Below are 8,609 nucleotides of genomic sequence, written 5' to 3'. Positions count from 1 at the left end.
ACGTCCCGCCCGCCCCGGGGCCCGAGGGGCAGAGCCGGGGGCGCAGGAGGGGAGGAATCTGTTCTCCTGCCCAGCGTCTTCTTCGCGGGGTGGTTCTTCTCATTGTTTTCTTTTGTTTCTTTTAAGTTTATTGTGGTTGGTGCTGGGCTTGGGTTTTCCTGGTTTTTTTTTCCGTTGGTTGGTTGGTTGGTTGGTTGGTTGGTTGGTTGGTGGGGCTTGGATTTTCTGGCGGTCGTATCAGCTCCGGCTCACAGCATCACAGATTCAGCTAGGTTGGAAAAGACCTCTGAGGTCATCGAGTCCAACCTATGACTGAACACCACCATGGGAACCAGACAATGGTACTGAGTGCCATATCCAGTCTTTCCTTGAGCACCTCCAGGGATGGTGACTCCACCACCTCCCCGGGTAGCACATTCCAATGTCGAATCACCCTTTTTGTAGAGGAATTCCTCCGGCTGTCCAACCTGAACCTCCCCTGCGCAGCCAGGGGTTGTGTCCTCTTGTCCTGGCACTGATGGCTGGGGGGGAAGAGGCTGATCTGCACTTGGCTACGCCCTTCTAGGAGTTGTAGAGAGCGATAAAGTCATCCCTGAGCCTCCTCCAGCCTAAACACCATCAGCTCCCTCAGCCATTCCTTACAGGACTTGTGCTCCTGACCCTTCACCAGCTCCACTGCCCTTCTCTGGACCCCCTCCAGCATCTCAATGTCCTTCTTGCAGTGAGGGGCCCAGAACTGGACACAGCACTCGAGGTGCAGCCTCACCAGTACAGGGGGACAATCCCTGCCCTGGTCCTGCTGGCCAGACCACTGCTGATACCGACCACGATGCCACCAGCCTCCTTGATCCCCTGGGCACATCTGGTTCATGTTTAGGAGGATGGAGATAAATCTAGTGGTAGTGATGCCTTTGTGTTGTGGAAGCCTGAGCTACGCTCCTGCCACAGCTCCTGAATCTCCTAGGTCTCCTGTGAGGGAAGGCTGAGAGTGGTTTTCCTTCAACTATATGGCTCCTCTGTTTGGATGGACTCTGGAATGCCTCCTGCATCAAGGAGGGTTTCAGGCCAGCTGTGGGATTCAGGGAGGGGGTTTGTTTCAAATCACTATTATCACATCTGTATGTTTCAGGGATCCGGAGGTTCCTGCCTGTTCCTGCAGTGTTTTGTGTGTTTCAACAGGTGACAATTTGAAGCAGTGTGTTGCCCGGCTGTAAGTCTTGTAAACAGTCAGTCTAGTTTAAATACTTTCCATTTTTGTTTGAATATCACTTGTCTTTGACAGTTTGAAGGCTGCTGAGAGATCATTTTTCCCATCATCTTTCTTAGCGTACCTCATCGCTTGACTTCTTACATCTGCCTTTGGTGCAAGGTAGCCTAGAGGTGCTGCTCAGACCCACGTAGTCCACTGGGATTTCAGATACCAACAAACAATTTGTCTTAGATGGTAATGCTGCATCTTCGTGAAGAGCATACTTGAGTTGAACTGTACTTGAGAGCAAAGGTCATTCATGGAGTTTCTCCAAGTGCTTGTTTGTTTTCTGTCATTTCAACTCTTTAAAAAAATCCAGAAAGTGAAAACTAACAGAGTAAATTAAAATCACTTGTGACTCATGCACGCTGATGGACATTCATGCCATTCTGTTTCATAAGTGGTCAACAGTATTTATCCAAGATGTATGTTTTTCTTAGTTTGTATCTAAAATGTGGTGCAAAATGTAAACTGCAACATACATGTAAAATTTATTGTAAAATATAATTTAATCTTCCTGTCACAGGAGGTCCTTCCATCTCCTTCCTCTTGTGTGTTGCACTTGTTTCTTGTTATAGTCTACTTTGTAAATCTCTTTCACTTACAGGTCTAAGCTCTCAACTCTGGGACTTTCCAAAGAAGTGGGATGAAGGCAGGGCTTCTGTCCAGATTCTTGTGCTTTATGCCAAGCAGTGAAAGCAGGGCCATCCCATTTATTGAGAGAACAAATTGAGAAAGAATGCTTGCCGGAAGAGAGCTCTTCCTCTCTCACTGCTTTATGCTATATAATGATTTCTAGAATCAGGGTGATTTTCAACTTGTCCAAAAGCTTAAACATAGGAGCCAAACAAAATATTTACTGCCATCCAGTCTGGGAATTATTTCCTTATGAGGAGAAGGAACATCGCTGGGTACAGTGGTGTAGTGAAGTCACAATTTTATGGGTTGGTTGTTGTTTTCTTTTCTTTATAAAGTGAGTTTTATCCTAGGGGAAGAAACAACCTAACAGAAGAGTTTATTCAATGGCTTAAAATAAATGCAGTTTCTTCTGCTGGCTTTGTTGCCTCTTGTGAGTGGGAAAACTTAATTTATGGGATGGAAATCAACAGTTGATAAGCGCGGTGCTGGCTCACCATGGTAAAGTTATGTAGACAGAGGATAAGTGGCTGTTCAAAAATTTCTCCATGTCATGGGACTTTTGAAACAGATACTTAAGCAGTGGTGTGGCTTTTGGTCAGACAGAAGGAGACCAGCGACATGGTGGTAGTTCAAATGCAGTAAGTACTCCACTTGCTTGCCTCACCTTCAAACAAATGCTGTCTCTAAAGGAGTTTAAGCAACAAATAATTTAATGCAAAGAAGGAAGATCATTGCATTCTTAAAAACCTGCATGCTTGGGTTGAGCGATTTGTCTCTTCTCCTGAGAATTTTTTTTTGTGTTGTGCATATTTCTACAACTGTTAGCAGTGCAGACCATCAAGTCCCAAGGAGAAAAACAAAACATGTGCCAATTTGAGTTGAAGCCCATAATCTCTTTCCAAATTTGGAAATTTGACATATTTCTGATTTCTTGCAGATAATTTTTGAATGTGTTTATTTCATCAAGCCCTTGTGTTCAGGGAAGAAGAAATATAGCCCTGAATACGATGTCCCCGTACATGAGAGAAAATAAAGTGATTTTCTTGCTGTAAGCTGGTTCAGCTGTAGTCTGTGATTTGTCAGCACTGTGGTGGGTCATCCAGTTTAGATAGAACTGGATGTTTCCAAGGAGTAGAATGCAATGTCACTGGCAGTTGAAGAATTAGTCATTTTCCTTTTGAATAAAAATTGAACCTGTGCTCCAAAATGTGGATCTGGTCAGGAGTAAGGAAGTACCGTATTTTACTTGAGAAACTTATGCCCAAACTGCTTATAGCCTCCAGAGATTTTATGGGACTGTTCTCAAAGAAATTGTATTCTCTTGTTTGAGCTGCTTTGGGATTACACATTGTCGATGTTCTGTAAGGCTCCATTTTTCTTTTCATACTAATCTGTGTTATGTTCTTGTCTGAAAATGGACTATGTTTTGTTGTTTTTCTTGTTTCTTGTAATGTATTAGTGTATCTGCTTCCATCTACAAAGAAACTTTTCTGGTCCTGTGAGCCTTTTCTGGTCTGCTGGATGTTAATGGATGACATGTATATTTGCTCCAGAGCCTTACCCATGCAAATAGCTTCTGAAGGCTGAGGCTGTTCCAACCAAACATGATTAAAAGTCATAGGAATCAAGATGGAAAAAGCTATTAGGTCAAGTAGTTCCCACACGCACCCCCAGGACCAGTGCAGGTTTCCAATGGTACATTCTTGGTGCTTTCCAGAAGGGGTCAGTGCAGGTCAGCGCTCACTTTGCATCCAACAGCCCTTCCCCCTTCTTGAAAAATTAGGAAACCTGAATCTGGTTACAAGTAGGTTGCAAAACGTCTAGAATTTATGTTAAAGTCTGTAGTTTGATGTTGGGCGATCAAAAGCCAAAGAAATGTGCTCAAATCCAACAACTGATCATCCAAGATTTTAAATGAGGAAAATTAGTAAACTCTTCAAAATCACTTGTTAGATACGTACATATGTTAGATGATACAGATCCTAAGAACTGTTCTGGGAATGCTCAGCTGTAATGAGAGGGACACAGATTCACAGGTTTATCCTGGTGAGTTGTCCATACTTAGAAAGCACATATTACTATAATATTTTATAGTTACACAAACGAAAGCCTGGATAAGTCAAAATTCTGATCATAAAAGACAAATGTGACAAAAACTCTCATGAGTCTAAATAAGGGAAGAGAATAACAATCATCCTGCACCACAATACGGTTGTATTGTTCTACTCAACCACTGAGATACAGTAATGTCCTTGAAGATTGTCCAGGGTCACTAGTCCTTTAGGGCATGGAGGCTCCTGCAGGGCTCATCACGTGTGAATCAGCTCTTTGGTCAAGGGTGGCCAGATCTCATCAGCAGGAAAGGCTGGCCCATTCCACACCACCACAGTGTACCCCAAATGCCTGTGTCCATGAAGAAGTGACAGCTAGCTTCTCAAACTGACTTTAGAGGGTGGAGGAGAATGTCATTGGGAGAAAAATTAATAGTTGGAAGTGTGAAGGTGGTGAAAAGGTGGCTGGAGATGGTAAGAAGGAAATGCTGCAAAGAGAGTAGAGAGAGATGGCACTAGGATAGAAGAACGAGTGACTCACTTGAATATAACTTGTTTATATTTTTAAGGTTTTCTTGTTTTCCCAGTGGATATGGCTATTTTTCAAAGTAAAATAACCAAGGAATAATTTCATTACATTTCCTTCCAAGATTTCAAGCTAAGTGTAAACAAGAAAAATCCAGTGGGAAAATTAATCTAACTTCCTTTTGTGAGAGCATTTCAGTTCTGTTTCTCCCCCCACCACACTCCTTATATTTTTTCGCTGCTACTGTTATACCCAGTATCTGTGGCATTGCTGACACCAGCTAAAATACCTCAGTGGTGGCATTTATTAGAGGGAGAAGACTTTAGAATCACTCAAAATTACTTCTGATATAGAAATGATAAGTTCTGAGCTACTCAGTGCTCAAAAAATATTGATGACTTTTGATGCTTTGGGAATGTTCCATATGGGCAAGTTAAAATGATAGAAAACAACTGAACCACTTGCACTGAATTTGATCTCTGGCAATTAATATTTGGGCTGCATGGAAGAATCATAAGGAACAAAAACTCTGTAACAACACCATGGCAATCAGACCGGCAAACTTCCAAAAGCTTTAATTTTTCCAGATGTTAAGTGCCTTGATTTTCCAACCCAGGTAAAGGAGGGACTTCAGAAAAACAGGCAATAAAAAACGATTAAATTTGTAATGGTTGGCTGGCATAAAGACCACTCCTTTGCTGAGTGTTCAGATACCAATGTTCTGAAACACAAGCAGTCTTAATTTGCATTAAATGAAATCAGAGGCTTTATCTGAGACATAAATCAAGATATGTTTTATAAGTTTTAAAATACATTTGTATGTTTTTCTAATAAAAATATTGCTTCTTCAGATGTTTCCAGGCTGCACTGTAACAAATGCTGCATCTGCCTTCTACAACAAACATGCTTGTAAATGGCCAGGGTGAGCAGGAGGAGACCGGAATCCTCTGGTTCGTTCACATTAGGAGAGCCCTGGGGTGGTCTTTCACTGGGGAGTCATGGAAGCCTGAAGACAGCTGTTGGTGTCAGTGTTCTGTGCTGTTGGCTGCAGCATGTAGAGCCTTGACTCAGTTTCTCTCTTGTTGCCACCAAAGCTTGAGATTTATTGGAGAGGCCTTGGGACAACATACTTTGTGAAAAGAGTAGGGGCTATCATATGAGGATGAACTTTTCAATCCTCTTTTTGCTCATCTTCCCATATTTCACTCCATGAGATTGGAGTGGGGGAAGCCCATGCTGTGCTCTGATGTTGGACCATGATGGGACGTGATGGGGAGATCTCCAGCAGGGTTTTACTCTTATGGCTCCTCCAGCCAGATGGCTTCAATCTACTGACCAATTCTCTGTGCTTTGTGTGAGGTCTGTATGCAATTTAAATGGAGCCTGTTCTCAGCTAGTTTTGCCTTTTGTCCCCCTCCCCCACATGCACATATATTCCCAACTGACCCTTTTCATGCTTCCCTTTTTCTTTAGCCATTCGGGGAAATTATGCTGGCACCATACTACAAATATATCAGCTGGATTCGCCTCAAAATCCTTTACTTTTGGAGATTTTCAGTCATCTAACTCCTCCAAGTATTTCTGAGAAGAGTGCTCACTTAGCCAACTGTGCTGTTGATGTAGTTCTCAGAGTGGTATTTCTTTGTGATGCTGCTGTTTTCCAGCTGGATAGAAATTTTAAAACATGGCAGTTCTTGTACACACCTATATGTGCTACCACTCTTGAGTCTCAGCAGATTTGTCTAATCCACAGAGAACTGTTATCTGAATCTTGATTTAACTTTGCATTCTGTAAATCTGGAGGAATGCATTTGCTTTCTAGGTTTTTGGGTTTCTTTGATTTTTTTTTTTTTTTTTATTTTATTTTTTAAAAATCTTCCAGTATTGTTCAGCATGAAAAGCCTCAAATATCACAACAAATAAAAGCAGGGAATGCTCTTCTCAATGCATTTTTATCACTTTGCATCAGAATTGCACTGAGTAGTAAACAATAGGGGACAGTCTTTTTAGACAATTGTCTAAAGAGACGACAATAGAAGAGTGATAACAGTGCAAGACAGTAGGACATCTCTGTTTTGTTTTGTTTCAGTCATCATCAAACTTGCTTCCTGGACTGGCATGTTGGAAAAAAAGTTAAATGAGCAGAAGTGATTATTAATGGTCCATTGAAATCACTTTTACTTCATTCCTAACTGTATGTACTTTCTGCTTGGCAATCTGGTGCATTGCATTTTTAGTGAATTCTGTACTTTTATTAGTCATCAACTTGAAAGAGACCTGGTGGCTGCTGGAAAACTGTAGTGATGTCCTCCTTGCCATCAGGTGAAAACACAATATGATCTTGCAGTTCCCTTTGTCTTCTAGGGACAGGCTGGATGCCTGACCTGTTTAGAGACAGATAAGGAAAAGAGAGTTTCCAAAAGAGTACTTTCATGACACTTTCCAAATCTCCTGGTACATTGGACTGTAGGATCTACATGGGTCATGTTGTGCAGCTCAAAAAGCTATTCCACTGCTGAGGATTACCAAAGTGTATTGCCGTGTGGTGCTTTTCATTTAATGTCTGTTAGTTTGTTTTTGGGAAAGATATTCTGTGCTTGTTTGTGTGAGTGATAATGACTAACAATTCCCATTTTGACATCCAATACATGGAAAGAAAATCCCTTCCTGGCCTCAAACATACTTGTTTCTGGTACCCTGCAGATCTAGTATATAAACTAGGAATTTTGTTTGTGTGTGGTGTGTGTGTGTGTTTTTCTCCAAACAACAAAACAAAACTATTAACTGTAATCTCACTGAGTGCATCAGAGAAGAATACAAGTTTGGCATACAGCAAGAAAGCTGAGGCAGTGCTCGGCAAAGATGAAAGTGAGACACTGATGGCCATAGTTTAATTGGGTTTTCATAAAACATGCTGTTCTTCACAATTTGGCTAGCACTTGATAGTTTATTTTTATGAGTCTGGCAAGACAATCAAACTTCAAACCATTTGCTTTGCAACTGGAAAAATGAACTAGAGAGATATTCAGAAGAGCACTAGGACTCTTTGTCTCTTGTATTAAGAAGAAGCAATTCAGCAGCGAGGGAATGAGAGCCTCCTGCAAACATACAAGCACAGTTTAGCAGTAAATCAGTTCAGCTGCAGTCCTTACCACATGATGTTCTGTAGTTGCCACTGGGGGGAATTCTGCTCATCTCCAGACAAGATGGTGACTTGAGTTTAATATTTATTTCCCTTTTTACAGATGTGCTGTCCAGTGATTGATGGGGTGTGTTAACCTTCTCCTTTTTCACACCTGGTCCACACCTGTTTGGGATCTCATTCTCTGTTCTACTGGGCAGCAGCTCTTGAACTTTGTTGGATCCTGGATCTCAGGCCAGTGGAGGGTGATGAACAGTTTTGAAACTCTTGGCCAGAAGGCTTTTTGTTTTTAAAGTCAGAGAGGTTGGTAGGTTTTGTTTTGTTCTTGACTGAATATTCATTCTCATGACAAAAACATTTCACAATAAGCTATTTCCATTTGACAGCTTTTTGGCAGTACATGTATGAAATAAGTTATGTTTTTTGTAGTACAGTTCCTAGTGAGAGAGAATCTCCCTTTCTCTAAAAGGCCTTGTCATTGACTGTTTAATCAAAAAAGTTGTGGACTAAATGTTACTCGGAGTCTAAACTCACTAGGGAGTGTAGAAGCCGATTCTCCACCACACTGTGAAGAATCTGTGCGGCTCCTTTTGAGTTAAGAACGGGACTTTGGTCTCCAGGGTTGTAGATTCAATAGCATGAAATTCAATACCAAAATTTTAAACCAAAAAACAAATAGTATTGTTTTGAATCCTTTTATAGCATGTTTTTTTCATTTGCACTGCATGAGCTTTAAATATTACTATGTGAGCACTAGCCAAATTTAGGTTGATCAAAACTAGAGAGGAGTTCAGAGAGACCCAGCTAAACTTACGGAAGAGGAGGCTCCATGGCAAAGAATTCCCCTGTAGAATGCCAGGAGACAGTGCATGGTTTGAGAGAAAACTCCTTTGTTCAGACATCTTGAATTGCTCTAATTTAATTCTATTAGTTTAGGAAAAGACCTGAGTAGTGCTACTCAGAGCACTTAAAGTATTACTGTTTACTTGGTTGGGCAGTGTG

The 8,609-nt window shown here is 41.4% G+C and overlaps 1 long non-coding RNA gene across 1 annotated transcript; it reads left to right on the top strand.

Moving 5' to 3' along the window:
- The first annotated feature begins 52 nt into the window (after nt 1-52).
- LOC118685128 (uncharacterized) lies at nt 53-3,390 on the top strand. The gene is made up of 2 exons (XR_004979928.2): nt 53-1,210; nt 1,327-3,390. It is a non-coding gene; the product is annotated as an uncharacterized LOC118685128 (long non-coding RNA).
- Nucleotides 3,391-8,609: the final 5,219 nt, after the last annotated feature.

Source organism: Molothrus ater, chromosome 3 (assembly GCF_012460135.2).
Source record: "Molothrus ater isolate BHLD 08-10-18 breed brown headed cowbird chromosome 3, BPBGC_Mater_1.1, whole genome shotgun sequence".
In the NCBI taxonomy this organism is placed as follows: Eukaryota; Metazoa; Chordata; class Aves; order Passeriformes; family Icteridae; genus Molothrus; species Molothrus ater.
This window is presented reverse-complemented; position numbering and strand designations above follow the sequence as displayed.